General features: G+C 51.0%; 18 non-coding genes across 18 annotated transcripts; all 18 read right to left on the reverse strand.

Annotated features, from left to right (window-relative positions):
- Positions 1–279: 279 nt before the first annotated feature.
- On the reverse strand, positions 280–350 carry TRNAG-CCC (transfer RNA glycine (anticodon CCC)). The gene has a single exon. It is a non-coding gene; the product is annotated as a tRNA-Gly (tRNA).
- Positions 351–700: 350 nt separating this feature from the next.
- Positions 701–771, reverse strand: TRNAG-GCC (transfer RNA glycine (anticodon GCC)). Its single transcript has one exon. It is a non-coding gene; the product is annotated as a tRNA-Gly (tRNA).
- A 555-nt stretch (positions 772–1,326) lies between these two features.
- TRNAG-CCC (transfer RNA glycine (anticodon CCC)) lies at positions 1,327–1,397 on the reverse strand. The gene has a single exon. It is a non-coding gene; the product is annotated as a tRNA-Gly (tRNA).
- A 976-nt stretch (positions 1,398–2,373) lies between these two features.
- TRNAG-CCC (transfer RNA glycine (anticodon CCC)) lies at positions 2,374–2,444 on the reverse strand. The gene has a single exon. It is a non-coding gene; the product is annotated as a tRNA-Gly (tRNA).
- A 985-nt stretch (positions 2,445–3,429) lies between these two features.
- Positions 3,430–3,500, reverse strand: TRNAG-CCC (transfer RNA glycine (anticodon CCC)). The gene has a single exon. It is a non-coding gene; the product is annotated as a tRNA-Gly (tRNA).
- Positions 3,501–4,476: 976 nt separating this feature from the next.
- Positions 4,477–4,547, reverse strand: TRNAG-CCC (transfer RNA glycine (anticodon CCC)). Its single transcript has one exon. It is a non-coding gene; the product is annotated as a tRNA-Gly (tRNA).
- A 350-nt stretch (positions 4,548–4,897) lies between these two features.
- Positions 4,898–4,968, reverse strand: TRNAG-GCC (transfer RNA glycine (anticodon GCC)). The gene has a single exon. It is a non-coding gene; the product is annotated as a tRNA-Gly (tRNA).
- A 555-nt stretch (positions 4,969–5,523) lies between these two features.
- TRNAG-CCC (transfer RNA glycine (anticodon CCC)) lies at positions 5,524–5,594 on the reverse strand. Its single transcript has one exon. It is a non-coding gene; the product is annotated as a tRNA-Gly (tRNA).
- Positions 5,595–5,935: 341 nt separating this feature from the next.
- TRNAG-GCC (transfer RNA glycine (anticodon GCC)) lies at positions 5,936–6,006 on the reverse strand. Its single transcript has one exon. It is a non-coding gene; the product is annotated as a tRNA-Gly (tRNA).
- A 565-nt stretch (positions 6,007–6,571) lies between these two features.
- TRNAG-CCC (transfer RNA glycine (anticodon CCC)) lies at positions 6,572–6,642 on the reverse strand. Its single transcript has one exon. It is a non-coding gene; the product is annotated as a tRNA-Gly (tRNA).
- A 350-nt stretch (positions 6,643–6,992) lies between these two features.
- Positions 6,993–7,063, reverse strand: TRNAG-GCC (transfer RNA glycine (anticodon GCC)). The gene has a single exon. It is a non-coding gene; the product is annotated as a tRNA-Gly (tRNA).
- Positions 7,064–7,618: 555 nt separating this feature from the next.
- Positions 7,619–7,689, reverse strand: TRNAG-CCC (transfer RNA glycine (anticodon CCC)). Its single transcript has one exon. It is a non-coding gene; the product is annotated as a tRNA-Gly (tRNA).
- Positions 7,690–8,665: 976 nt separating this feature from the next.
- On the reverse strand, positions 8,666–8,736 carry TRNAG-CCC (transfer RNA glycine (anticodon CCC)). Its single transcript has one exon. It is a non-coding gene; the product is annotated as a tRNA-Gly (tRNA).
- Positions 8,737–9,721: 985 nt separating this feature from the next.
- On the reverse strand, positions 9,722–9,792 carry TRNAG-CCC (transfer RNA glycine (anticodon CCC)). Its single transcript has one exon. It is a non-coding gene; the product is annotated as a tRNA-Gly (tRNA).
- A 976-nt stretch (positions 9,793–10,768) lies between these two features.
- TRNAG-CCC (transfer RNA glycine (anticodon CCC)) lies at positions 10,769–10,839 on the reverse strand. Its single transcript has one exon. It is a non-coding gene; the product is annotated as a tRNA-Gly (tRNA).
- Positions 10,840–11,189: 350 nt separating this feature from the next.
- TRNAG-GCC (transfer RNA glycine (anticodon GCC)) lies at positions 11,190–11,260 on the reverse strand. The gene has a single exon. It is a non-coding gene; the product is annotated as a tRNA-Gly (tRNA).
- A 555-nt stretch (positions 11,261–11,815) lies between these two features.
- Positions 11,816–11,886, reverse strand: TRNAG-CCC (transfer RNA glycine (anticodon CCC)). The gene has a single exon. It is a non-coding gene; the product is annotated as a tRNA-Gly (tRNA).
- A 350-nt stretch (positions 11,887–12,236) lies between these two features.
- Positions 12,237–12,307, reverse strand: TRNAG-GCC (transfer RNA glycine (anticodon GCC)). The gene has a single exon. It is a non-coding gene; the product is annotated as a tRNA-Gly (tRNA).
- Positions 12,308–12,559: the final 252 nt, after the last annotated feature.

Here is a 12,559-nt window from a genome sequence, read left to right on the forward strand (position 1 = left end):
GCCAGACTTCTACTGCAGGACTCAGGGGATATCTTTGCAGCCACACGAGGCTGACACCCTTTCAATCTGGGCTTCTGCGGTCTTCTGGGAATTATTTGCATAATAGAAGGTTTCCCGCCTTAAGTTGAAACTGCAGTTCCATCTTCTGCTAAAAGAGGGCAGCAGAGTGCTTTCTTTGCGCAGAAAACAGACAAGCAATGCAATCATCTTATCTACCGTTTCCATTTTTCTTTTCCCATGCCTTTTAAAATATCAAGAGACACGTCTACAAAAGTGCCATGCATTGGCCGGGAATCGAACCCGGGCCTCCCGCTTGGGAAGCGAGAATTCTACCACTGAACTACCAATGCTTGACAAGCAGCATTACTGCGGTAGAGCGCTTGATTTAACACACCTGCCAGTTCCATGCGAATGGTCACTCGTAAACTCTTGACTTCTGCTGAAAGCCTCATTGAAGGCCTTTGCAGACGTGTGAGACTGGCACCTATTCGGGCTGGGCCTCTATGAGCTGTTTGCATAATCTGAGATTGCCCTGCTTCCAGTCAAGGCGCAAGGGCCCCTTCTACTAAAAGGGATCAGCAGAGTGATCGCTAGTAGCAGAAATAAGGTAAGCAAGGCAATCAAGGCTTGTTTTTTTGTTTGATCTCTTCCTTTTCACGATGCTTCAAAGTCAACGAAAGGTACATGTGCAAAACGCTCATGCATTGGCCGGGAATCGAACCCGGGCCTCCCGCGTGGCAGGCGAGAATTCTACCACTGAACCACCAATGCCTTACATGCTGCACACTGGCGCTACAGTGCTCTGGACCATTGCAGCCCAGAGCAGCTGATTTAACAGAGCACTGCAGTGACATGAGGATGGCGCCAGCTCCGGTGGGTGAATGGGAGCTGCGCTGCCCTGGCAGTCCTTCTCACTCACTTGGCCACGAACGGCCAGGTTCTATAGACAGGAAAAGTGGACAGAGGCAAGCACACTGGTAGATGAGGGTGGCCTTTGTATGGGTCGCTACTCTGAGTGCAGTTCCCTGAGCACCGTGCCTCAGGAAAGCCAGACTTCTACTGCAGGACTCAGGGGATATCTTTGCAGCCACACGAGGCTGACACCCTTTCAATCTGGGCTTCTGGGGTCTTCTGGGAATTATTTGCATAATAGAAGGTTTCCCGCCTTAAGTTGAAACTGCAGTTCCATCTTCTGCTAAAAGAGGGCAGCAGAGTGCTTTCTTTGCGCAGAAAACAGACAAGCAATGCAATCATCTTATCTACCGTTTCCATTTTTCTTTTCCCATGCCTTTTAAAATATCAAGAGACACGTCTACAAAAGTGCCATGCATTGGCCGGGAATCGAACCCGGGCCTCCCGCTTGGGAAGCGAGAATTCTACCACTGAACTACCAATGCCTGACAAGCAGCATTACTGCGGTAGAGCGCTTGATTTAACACACCTGCCAGTTCCGTGCGAATGGTCACTCGTAAACTCTTGACTTCTGCTGAAAGCCTCATTGAAGGCCTTTGCAGACGTGTGAGACTGGCACCTACTCGGGCTGGGCCTCTATGAGCTGTTTGCATAATCTGAGATTGCCCTGCTTCCAGTCAAGGCGCAGCGGCCCCTTCTACTAAAAGGGATCAGCAGAGTGATCGCTAGTAGCAGAAATAAGGCAAGCAAGGCAATCAAGGCTTGTTTTTTTGTTCGGTCTCTTCCTTTTCACGATGCTTCAAAGTCAACGAAAGGTACATGTGCAAAACGCTCATGCATTGGCCGGGAATCGAACCCGGGCCTCCCACGTGGCAGGCGAGAATTCTACCACTGAACCACCAATGCCTTACATGCTGCACACTGGCGCTACAGTGCTCTGGAGCATTGCAGCCCAGAGCAGCTGATTTAACAGAGCACTGCAGTGACATGAGGATGGCGCCAGCTCCGGTGGGTGAATGGGAGCTGCGCTGCCCTGGCAGTCCTTCTCACTCACTTGGCCACGAACGGCCAGGTTCTATAGACAGGAAAAGTGGACAGAGGCAAGCACACTGGTAGATGAGGGTGGCCTTTGTATGGGTCGCTACTCTGGATGCAGTTCCCTGAGCACCGTGCCTCAGGAAAGCCAGACTTCTACTGCAGGACTCAGGGGATATCTTTGCAGCCACACGAGGCTGACACCCTTTCAATCTGGGCTTCTGGGGTCTTCTGGGAATTATTTGCATAATAGAAGGTTTCCCGCCTTAAGTTGAAACTGCAGTTCCATCTTCTGCTAAAAGAGGGCAGCAGAGTGCTTTCTTTGCGCAGAAAACAGACAAGCAATGCAATCATCTTATCTACCGTTTCCATTTTTCTTTTCCCATGCCTTTTAAAATATCAAGAGACACGTCTACAAAAGTGCCATGCATTGGCCGGGAATCGAACCCGGGCCTCCCGCTTGGGAAGCGAGAATTCTACCACTGAACTACCAATGCCTGACAAGCAGCATTACTGCGGTAGAGCGCTTGATTTAACACACCTGCCAGTTCCATGCGAATGGTCACTCGTAAACTCTTGACTTCTGCTGAAAGCCTCATTGAAGGCCTTTGCAGACGTGTGAGACTGGCACCTACTCGGGCTGGGCCTCTATGAGCTGTTTCATAATCTGAGATTGCCCTGCTTCCAGTCAAGGCGCAGCGGCCCCTTCTACTAAAAGGGATCAGCAGAGTGATCGCTAGTAGCAGAAATAAGGCAAGCAAGGCAATCAAGGCTTGTTTTTTTGTTCCGTCTCTTCCTTTTCACGATGCTTCAAAGTCAACGAAAGGTACATGTGCAAAACGCTCATGCATTGGCCGGGAATCGAACCCGGGCCTCCCGCGTGGCAGGCGAGAATTCTACCTCTGAACCACCAATGCCTTACATGCTGCACACTGGCGCTACAGTGCTCTGGAGCATTGCAGCCCAGAGCAGCTGATTTAACAGAGCACTGCAGTGACATGAGGATGGCGCCAGCTCCGGTGGGTGAATGGGAGCTGCGCTGCCCTGGCAGTCCTTCTCACTCACTTGGCCACGAACGGCCACGAACGGCCAGGTTCTATAGACAGGAAAAGTGGACAGAGGCAAGCACACTGGTAGATGAGGGTGGCCTTTGTATGGGTCGCTACTCTGAGTGCAGTTCCCTGAGCACCGTGCCTCAGGAAAGCCAGACTTCTACTGCAGGACTCAGGGGATATCTTTGCAGCCACACGAGGCTGACACCCTTTCAATCTGGGCTTCTGGGGTCTTCTGGGAATTATTTGCATAATAGAAGGTTTCCCGCCTTAAGTTGAAACTGCAGTTCCATCTTCTGCTAAAAGAGGGCAGCAGAGTGCTTTCTTTGCGCAGAAAACAGACAAGCAATGCAATCATCTTATCTACCGTTTCCATTTTTCTTTTCCCATGCCTTTTAAAATATCAAGAGACACGTCTACAAAAGTGCCATGCATTGGCCGGGAATCGAACCCGGGCCTCCCGCTTGGGAAGCGAGAATTCTACCACTGAACTACCAATGCCTGACAAACAGCATTACTGCGGTAGAGCGCTTGATTTAACACACCTGCCAGTTCCATGCGAATGGTCACTCGTAAACTCTTGACTTCTGCTGAAAGCCTCATTGAAGGCCTTTGCAGACGTGTGAGACTGGCACCTACTCGGGCTGGGCCTCTATGAGCTGTTTGCATAATCTGAGATTGCCCTGCTTCCAGTCAAGGCGCAGCGGCCCCTTCTACTAAAAGGGATCAGCAGAGTGATCGCTAGTAGCAGAAATAAGGCAAGCAAGGCAATCAAGGCTTGTTTTTTTGTTCGGTCTCTTCCTTTTCACGATGCTTCAAAGTCAACGAAAGGTACATGTGCAAAACGCTCATGCATTGGCCGGGAATCGAACCCGGGCCTCCCACGTGGCAGGCGAGAATTCTACCACTGAACCACCAATGCCTTACATGCTGCACACTGGCGCTACAGTGCTCTGGAGCATTGCAGCCCAGAGCAGCTGATTTAACAGAGCACTGCAGTGACATGAGGATGGCGCCAGCTCCGGTGGGTGAATGGGAGCTGCGCTGCCCTGGCAGTCCTTCTCACTCACTTGGCCACGAACGGCCAGGTTCTATAGACAGGAAAAGTGGACAGAGGCAAGCACACTGGTAGATGAGGGTGGCCTTTGTATGGGTCGCTACTCTGAGTGCAGTTCCCTGAGCACCGTGCCTAAGGAAAGCCAGACTTCTACTGCAGGACTCAGGGGATATCTTTGCAGCCACACGAGGCTGACACCCTTTCAATCTGGGCTTCTGGGGTCTTCTGGGAATTATTTGCATAATAGAAGGTTTCCCGCCTTAAGTTGAAACTGCAGTTCCATCTTCTGCTAAAAGAGGGCAGCAGAGTGCTTTCTTTGCGCAGAAAACAGACAAGCAATGCAATCATCTTATCTACCGTTTCCATTTTTCTTTTCCCATGCCTTTTAAAATATCAAGAGACACGTCTACAAAAGTGCCATGCATTGGCCGGGAATCGAACCCGGGCCTCCCGCTTGGGAAGCGAGAATTCTACCACTGAACTATCAATGCTTGACAAGCAGCATTACTGCGGTAGAGCGCTTGATTTAACACACCTGCCAGTTCCATGCGAATGGTCACTCGTAAACTCTTGACTTCTGCTGAAAGCCTCATTGAAGGCCTTTGCAGACGTGTGAGACTGGCACCTACTCGGGCTGGGCCTCTATGAGCTGTTTGCATAATCTGAGATTGCCCTGCTTCCAGTCAAGGCGCAAGGGCCCCTTCTACTAAAAGGGATCAGCAGAGTGATCGCTAGTAGCAGAAATAAGGCAAGCAAGGCAATCAAGGCTTGTTTTTTTGTTTGATCTCTTCCTTTTCACGATGCTTCAAAGTCAACGAAAGGTACATGTGCAAAACGCTCATGCATTGGCCGGGAATCGAACCCGGGCCTCCCGCGTGGCAGGCGAGAATTCTACCACTGAACCACCAATGCCTTACATGCTGCACACTGGCGCTACAGTGCTCTGGACCATTGCAGCCCAGAGCAGCTGATTTAACAGAGCACTGCAGTGACATGAGGATGGCGCCAGCTCCGGTGGGTGAATGGGAGCTGCGCTGCCCTGGCAGTCCTTCTCACTCACTTGGCCACGAACGGCCAGGTTCTATAGACAGGAAAAGTGGACAGAGGCAAGCACACTGGTAGATGAGGGTGGCCTTTGTATGGGTCGCTACTCTGAGTGCAGTTCCCTGAGCACCGTGCCTCAGGAAAGCCAGACTTCTACTGCAGGACTCAGGGGATATCTTTGCAGCCACACGAGGCTGACACCCTTTCAATCTGGGCTTCTGGGGTCTTCTGGGAATTATTTGCATAATAGAAGGTTTCCCGCCTTAAGTTGAAACTGCAGTTCCATCTTCTGCTAAAAGAGGGCAGCAGAGTGCTTTCTTTGCGCAGAAAACAGACAAGCAATGCAATCATCTTATCTACCGTTTCCATTTTTCTTTTCCCATGCCTTTTAAAATATCAAGAGACACGTCTACAAAAGTGCCATGCATTGGCCGGGAATCGAACCCGGGCCTCCCGCTTGGGAAGCGAGAATTCTACCACTGAACTACCAATGCCTGACAAGCAGCATTACTGCGGTAGAGCGCTTGATTTAACACACCTGCCAGTTCCATGCGAATGGTCACTCGTAAACTCTTGACTTCTGCTGAAAGCCTCATTGAAGGCCTTTGCAGACGTGTGAGACTGGCACCTACTCGGGCTGGGCCTCTATGAGCTGTTTGCATAATCTGAGATTGCCCTGCTTCCAGTCAAGGCGCAGCGGCCCCTTCTACTAAAAGGGATCAGCAGAGTGATCGCTAGTAGCAGAAATAAGGCAAGCAAGGCTTGTTTTTTTGTTCGGTCTCTTCCTTTTCACGATGCTTCAAAGTCAACGAAAGGTACATGTGCAAAACGCTCATGCATTGGCCGGGAATCGAACCCGGGCCTCCCGCGTGGCAGGCGAGAATTCTACCACTGAACCACCAATGCCTTACATGCTGCACACTGGCGCTACAGTGCTCTGGAGCATTGCAGCCCAGAGCAGCTGATTTAACAGAGCACTGCAGTGACATGAGGATGGCGCCAGCTCCGGTGGGTGAATGGGAGCTGCGCTGCCCTGGCAGTCCTTCTCACTCACTTGGCCACGAACGGCCACGAACGGCCAGGTTCTATAGACAGGAAAAGTGGACAGAGGCAAGCACACTGGTAGATGAGGGTGGCCTTTGTATGGGTCGCTACTCTGAGTGCAGTTCCCTGAGCACCGTGCCTAAGGAAAGCCAGACTTCTACTGCAGGACTCAGGGGATATCTTTGCAGCCACACGAGGCTGACACCCTTTCAATCTGGGCTTCTGCGGTCTTCTGGGAATTATTTGCATAATAGAAGGTTTCCCGCCTTAAGTTGAAACTGCAGTTCCATCTTCTGCTAAAAGAGGGCAGCAGAGTGCTTTCTTTGCGCAGAAAACAGACAAGCAATGCAATCATCTTATCTACCGTTTCCATTTTTCTTTTCCCATGCCTTTTAAAATATCAAGAGACACGTCTACAAAAGTGCCATGCATTGGCCGGGAATCGAACCCGGGCCTCCCGCTTGGGAAGCGAGAATTCTACCACTGAACTACCAATGCTTGACAAGCAGCATTACTGCGGTAGAGCGCTTGATTTAACACACCTGCCAGTTCCATGCGAATGGTCACTCGTAAACTCTTGACTTCTGCTGAAAGCCTCATTGAAGGCCTTTGCAGACGTGTGAGACTGGCACCTATTCGGGCTGGGCCTCTATGAGCTGTTTGCATAATCTGAGATTGCCCTGCTTCCAGTCAAGGCGCAAGGGCCCCTTCTACTAAAAGGGATCAGCAGAGTGATCGCTAGTAGCAGAAATAAGGTAAGCAAGGCAATCAAGGCTTGTTTTTTTGTTTGATCTCTTCCTTTTCACGATGCTTCAAAGTCAACGAAAGGTACATGTGCAAAACGCTCATGCATTGGCCGGGAATCGAACCCGGGCCTCCCGCGTGGCAGGCGAGAATTCTACCACTGAACCACCAATGCCTTACATGCTGCACACTGGCGCTACAGTGCTCTGGACCATTGCAGCCCAGAGCAGCTGATTTAACAGAGCACTGCAGTGACATGAGGATGGCGCCAGCTCCGGTGGGTGAATGGGAGCTGCGCTGCCCTGGCAGTCCTTCTCACTCACTTGGCCACGAACGGCCAGGTTCTATAGACAGGAAAAGTGGACAGAGGCAAGCACACTGGTAGATGAGGGTGGCCTTTGTATGGGTCGCTACTCTGAGTGCAGTTCCCTGAGCACCGTGCCTCAGGAAAGCCAGACTTCTACTGCAGGACTCAGGGGATATCTTTGCAGCCACACGAGGCTGACACCCTTTCAATCTGGGCTTCTGGGGTCTTCTGGGAATTATTTGCATAATAGAAGGTTTCCCGCCTTAAGTTGAAACTGCAGTTCCATCTTCTGCTAAAAGAGGGCAGCAGAGTGCTTTCTTTGCGCAGAAAACAGACAAGCAATGCAATCATCTTATCTACCGTTTCCATTTTTCTTTTCCCATGCCTTTTAAAATATCAAGAGACACGTCTACAAAAGTGCCATGCATTGGCCGGGAATCGAACCCGGGCCTCCCGCTTGGGAAGCGAGAATTCTACCACTGAACTACCAATGCCTGACAAGCAGCATTACTGCGGTAGAGCGCTTGATTTAACACACCTGCCAGTTCCGTGCGAATGGTCACTCGTAAACTCTTGACTTCTGCTGAAAGCCTCATTGAAGGCCTTTGCAGACGTGTGAGACTGGCACCTACTCGGGCTGGGCCTCTATGAGCTGTTTGCATAATCTGAGATTGCCCTGCTTCCAGTCAAGGCGCAGCGGCCCCTTCTACTAAAAGGGATCAGCAGAGTGATCGCTAGTAGCAGAAATAAGGCAAGCAAGGCAATCAAGGCTTGTTTTTTTGTTCGGTCTCTTCCTTTTCACGATGCTTCAAAGTCAACGAAAGGTACATGTGCAAAACGCTCATGCATTGGCCGGGAATCGAACCCGGGCCTCCCACGTGGCAGGCGAGAATTCTACCACTGAACCACCAATGCCTTACATGCTGCACACTGGCGCTACAGTGCTCTGGAGCATTGCAGCCCAGAGCAGCTGATTTAACAGAGCACTGCAGTGACATGAGGATGGCGCCAGCTCCGGTGGGTGAATGGGAGCTGCGCTGCCCTGGCAGTCCTTCTCACTCACTTGGCCACGAACGGCCAGGTTCTATAGACAGGAAAAGTGGACAGAGGCAAGCACACTGGTAGATGAGGGTGGCCTTTGTATGGGTCGCTACTCTGGATGCAGTTCCCTGAGCACCGTGCCTCAGGAAAGCCAGACTTCTACTGCAGGACTCAGGGGATATCTTTGCAGCCACACGAGGCTGACACCCTTTCAATCTGGGCTTCTGGGGTCTTCTGGGAATTATTTGCATAATAGAAGGTTTCCCGCCTTAAGTTGAAACTGCAGTTCCATCTTCTGCTAAAAGAGGGCAGCAGAGTGCTTTCTTTGCGCAGAAAACAGACAAGCAATGCAATCATCTTATCTACCGTTTCCATTTTTCTTTTCCCATGCCTTTTAAAATATCAAGAGACACGTCTACAAAAGTGCCATGCATTGGCCGGGAATCGAACCCGGGCCTCCCGCTTGGGAAGCGAGAATTCTACCACTGAACTACCAATGCCTGACAAGCAGCATTACTGCGGTAGAGCGCTTGATTTAACACACCTGCCAGTTCCATGCGAATGGTCACTCGTAAACTCTTGACTTCTGCTGAAAGCCTCATTGAAGGCCTTTGCAGACGTGTGAGACTGGCACCTACTCGGGCTGGGCCTCTATGAGCTGTTTCATAATCTGAGATTGCCCTGCTTCCAGTCAAGGCGCAGCGGCCCCTTCTACTAAAAGGGATCAGCAGAGTGATCGCTAGTAGCAGAAATAAGGCAAGCAAGGCAATCAAGGCTTGTTTTTTTGTTCCGTCTCTTCCTTTTCACGATGCTTCAAAGTCAACGAAAGGTACATGTGCAAAACGCTCATGCATTGGCCGGGAATCGAACCCGGGCCTCCCGCGTGGCAGGCGAGAATTCTACCTCTGAACCACCAATGCCTTACATGCTGCACACTGGCGCTACAGTGCTCTGGAGCATTGCAGCCCAGAGCAGCTGATTTAACAGAGCACTGCAGTGACATGAGGATGGCGCCAGCTCCGGTGGGTGAATGGGAGCTGCGCTGCCCTGGCAGTCCTTCTCACTCACTTGGCCACGAACGGCCACGAACGGCCAGGTTCTATAGACAGGAAAAGTGGACAGAGGCAAGCACACTGGTAGATGAGGGTGGCCTTTGTATGGGTCGCTACTCTGAGTGCAGTTCCCTGAGCACCGTGCCTCAGGAAAGCCAGACTTCTACTGCAGGACTCAGGGGATATCTTTGCAGCCACACGAGGCTGACACCCTTTCAATCTGGGCTTCTGGGGTCTTCTGGGAATTATTTGCATAATAGAAGGTTTCCCGCCTTAAGTTGAAACTGCAGTTCCATCTTCTGCTAAAAGAGGGCAGCAGAGTGCTTTCTTTGCGCAGAAAACAGACAAGCAATGCAATCATCTTATCTACCGTTTCCATTTTTCTTTTCCCATGCCTTTTAAAATATCAAGAGACACGTCTACAAAAGTGCCATGCATTGGCCGGGAATCGAACCCGGGCCTCCCGCTTGGGAAGCGAGAATTCTACCACTGAACTACCAATGCCTGACAAACAGCATTACTGCGGTAGAGCGCTTGATTTAACACACCTGCCAGTTCCATGCGAATGGTCACTCGTAAACTCTTGACTTCTGCTGAAAGCCTCATTGAAGGCCTTTGCAGACGTGTGAGACTGGCACCTACTCGGGCTGGGCCTCTATGAGCTGTTTGCATAATCTGAGATTGCCCTGCTTCCAGTCAAGGCTCAGCGGCCCCTTCTACTAAAAGGGATCAGCAGAGTGATCGCTAGTAGCAGAAATAAGGCAAGCAAGGCAATCAAGGCTTGTTTTTTTGTTCGGTCTCTTCCTTTTCACGATGCTTCAAAGTCAACGAAAGGTACATGTGCAAAACGCTCATGCATTGGCCGGGAATCGAACCCGGGCCTCCCACGTGGCAGGCGAGAATTCTACCACTGAACCACCAATGCCTTACATGCTGCACACTGGCGCTACAGTGCTCTGGAGCATTGCAGCCCAGAGCAGCTGATTTAACAGAGCACTGCAGTGACATGAGGATGGCGCCAGCTCCGGTGGGTGAATGGGAGCTGCGCTGCCCTGGCAGTCCTTCTCACTCACTTGGCCACGAACGGCCAGGTTCTATAGACAGGAAAAGTGGACAGAGGCAAGCACACTGGTAGATGAGGGTGGCCTTTGTATGGGTCGCTACTCTGAGTGCAGTTCCCTGAGCACCGTGCCTAAGGAAAGCCAGACTTCTACTGCAGGACTCAGGGGATATCTTTGCAGCCACACGAGGCTGACACCCTTTCAATCTGGGCTTCTGGGGTCTTCTGGGAATTATTTGCATAATAGAAGGTTTCCCGCCTTAAGTTGAAACTGCAGTTCCATCTTCTGCTAAAAGAGGGCAGCAGAGTGCTTTCTTTGCGCAGAAAACAGACAAGCAATGCAATCATCTTATCTACCGTTTCCATTTTTCTTTTCCCATGCCTTTTAAAATATCAAGAGACACGTCTACAAAAGTGCCATGCATTGGCCGGGAATCGAACCCGGGCCTCCCGCTTGGGAAGCGAGAATTCTACCACTGAACTATCAATGCTTGACAAGCAGCATTACTGCGGTAGAGCGCTTGATTTAACACACCTGCCAGTTCCATGCGAATGGTCACTCGTAAACTCTTGACTTCTGCTGAAAGCCTCATTGAAGGCCTTTGCAGACGTGTGAGACTGGCACCTATTCGGGCTGGGCCTCTATGAGCTGTTTGCATAATCTGAGATTGCCCTGCTTCCAGTCAAGGCGCAAGGGCCCCTTCTACTAAAAGGGATCAGCAGAGTGATCGCTAGTAGCAGAAATAAGGTAAGCAAGGCAATCAAGGCTTGTTTTTTTGTTTGATCTCTTCCTTTTCACGATGCTTCAAAGTCAACGAAAGGTACATGTGCAAAACGCTCATGCATTGGCCGGGAATCGAACCCGGGCCTCCCGCGTGGCAGGCGAGAATTCTACCACTGAACCACCAATGCCTTACATGCTGCACACTGGCGCTACAGTGCTCTGGACCATTGCAGCCCAGAGCAGCTGATTTAACAGAGCACTGCAGTGACATGAGGATGGCGCCAGCTCCGGTGGGTGAATGGGAGCTGCGCTGCCCTGGCAGTCCTTCTCACTCACTTGGCCACGAACGGCCAGGTTCTATAGACAGGAAAAGTGGACAGAGGCAAGCACACTGGTAGATGAGGGTGGCCTTTGTATGGGTCGCTACTCTGAGTGCAGTTCCCTGAGCACCGTGCCTCAGGAAAGCCAGACTTCTACTGCAGGACTCAGGGGATATCTTTGCAGCCACACGAGGCTGACACCCTTTCAATCTGGGCTTCTGGGGTCTTCTGGGAATTATTTGCATAATAGAAGGTTTCCCGCCTTAAGTTGAAACTGCAGTTCCATCTTCTGCTAAAAGAGGGCAGCAGAGTGCTTTCTTTGCGCAGAAAACAGACAAGCAATGCAATCATCTTATCTACCGTTTCCATTTTTCTTTTCCCATGCCTTTTAAAATATCAAGAGACACGTCTACAAAAGTGCCATGCATTGGCCGGGAATCGAACCCGGGCCTCCCGCTTGGGAAGCGAGAATTCTACCACTGAACTACCAATGCTTGACAAGCAGCATTACTGCGGTAGAGCGCTTGATTTAACACACCTGCCAGTTCCATGCGAATGGTCACTCGTAAACTCTTGACTTCTGCTGAAAGCCTCATTGAAGGCCTTTGCAGACGTGTGAGACTGGCACCTACTCGAGCTGGGCCTCTATGAGCTGTTTGCATAATCTGAGATTTCCCTGCTTCCAGTCAAGGCGCAGCGGCCCCTTCTACTAAAAGGGATCAGCAGAGTGATCGCTAGTAGCAGAAATAAGGCAAGCAAGGCAATCAAGGCTTGTTTTTTTGTTTGATCTCTTCCTTTTCACGATGCTTCAAAGTCAACGAAAGGTACATGTGCAAAACGCTCATGCATTGGCCGGGAATCGAACCCGGGCCTCCCGCGTGGCAGGCGAGAATTCTACCACTGAACCACCAATGCCTTACATGCTGCACACTGGCGCTACAGTGCTCTGGACCATTGCAGCCCAGAGCAGCTGATTTAACAGAGCACTGCAGTGACATGAGGATGGCGCCAGCTCCGGTGGGTGAATGGGAGCTGCGCTGCCCTGGCAGTCCTTCTCACTCACTTGGCCACGAACGGCCAGGTTCTATAGACAGGAAAAGTGGACAGAGGCAAGCACACTGGTAGATGAGGGTGGCCTTTGTATGGGTCGCTACTCTGAGTGCAGTT

Source organism: Ambystoma mexicanum, chromosome 1p (assembly GCF_040938575.1).
Source record: "Ambystoma mexicanum isolate Mex_15411 chromosome 1p, UKY_AmexF1_1, whole genome shotgun sequence".
In the NCBI taxonomy this organism is placed as follows: domain Eukaryota; kingdom Metazoa; phylum Chordata; class Amphibia; order Caudata; family Ambystomatidae; genus Ambystoma; species Ambystoma mexicanum.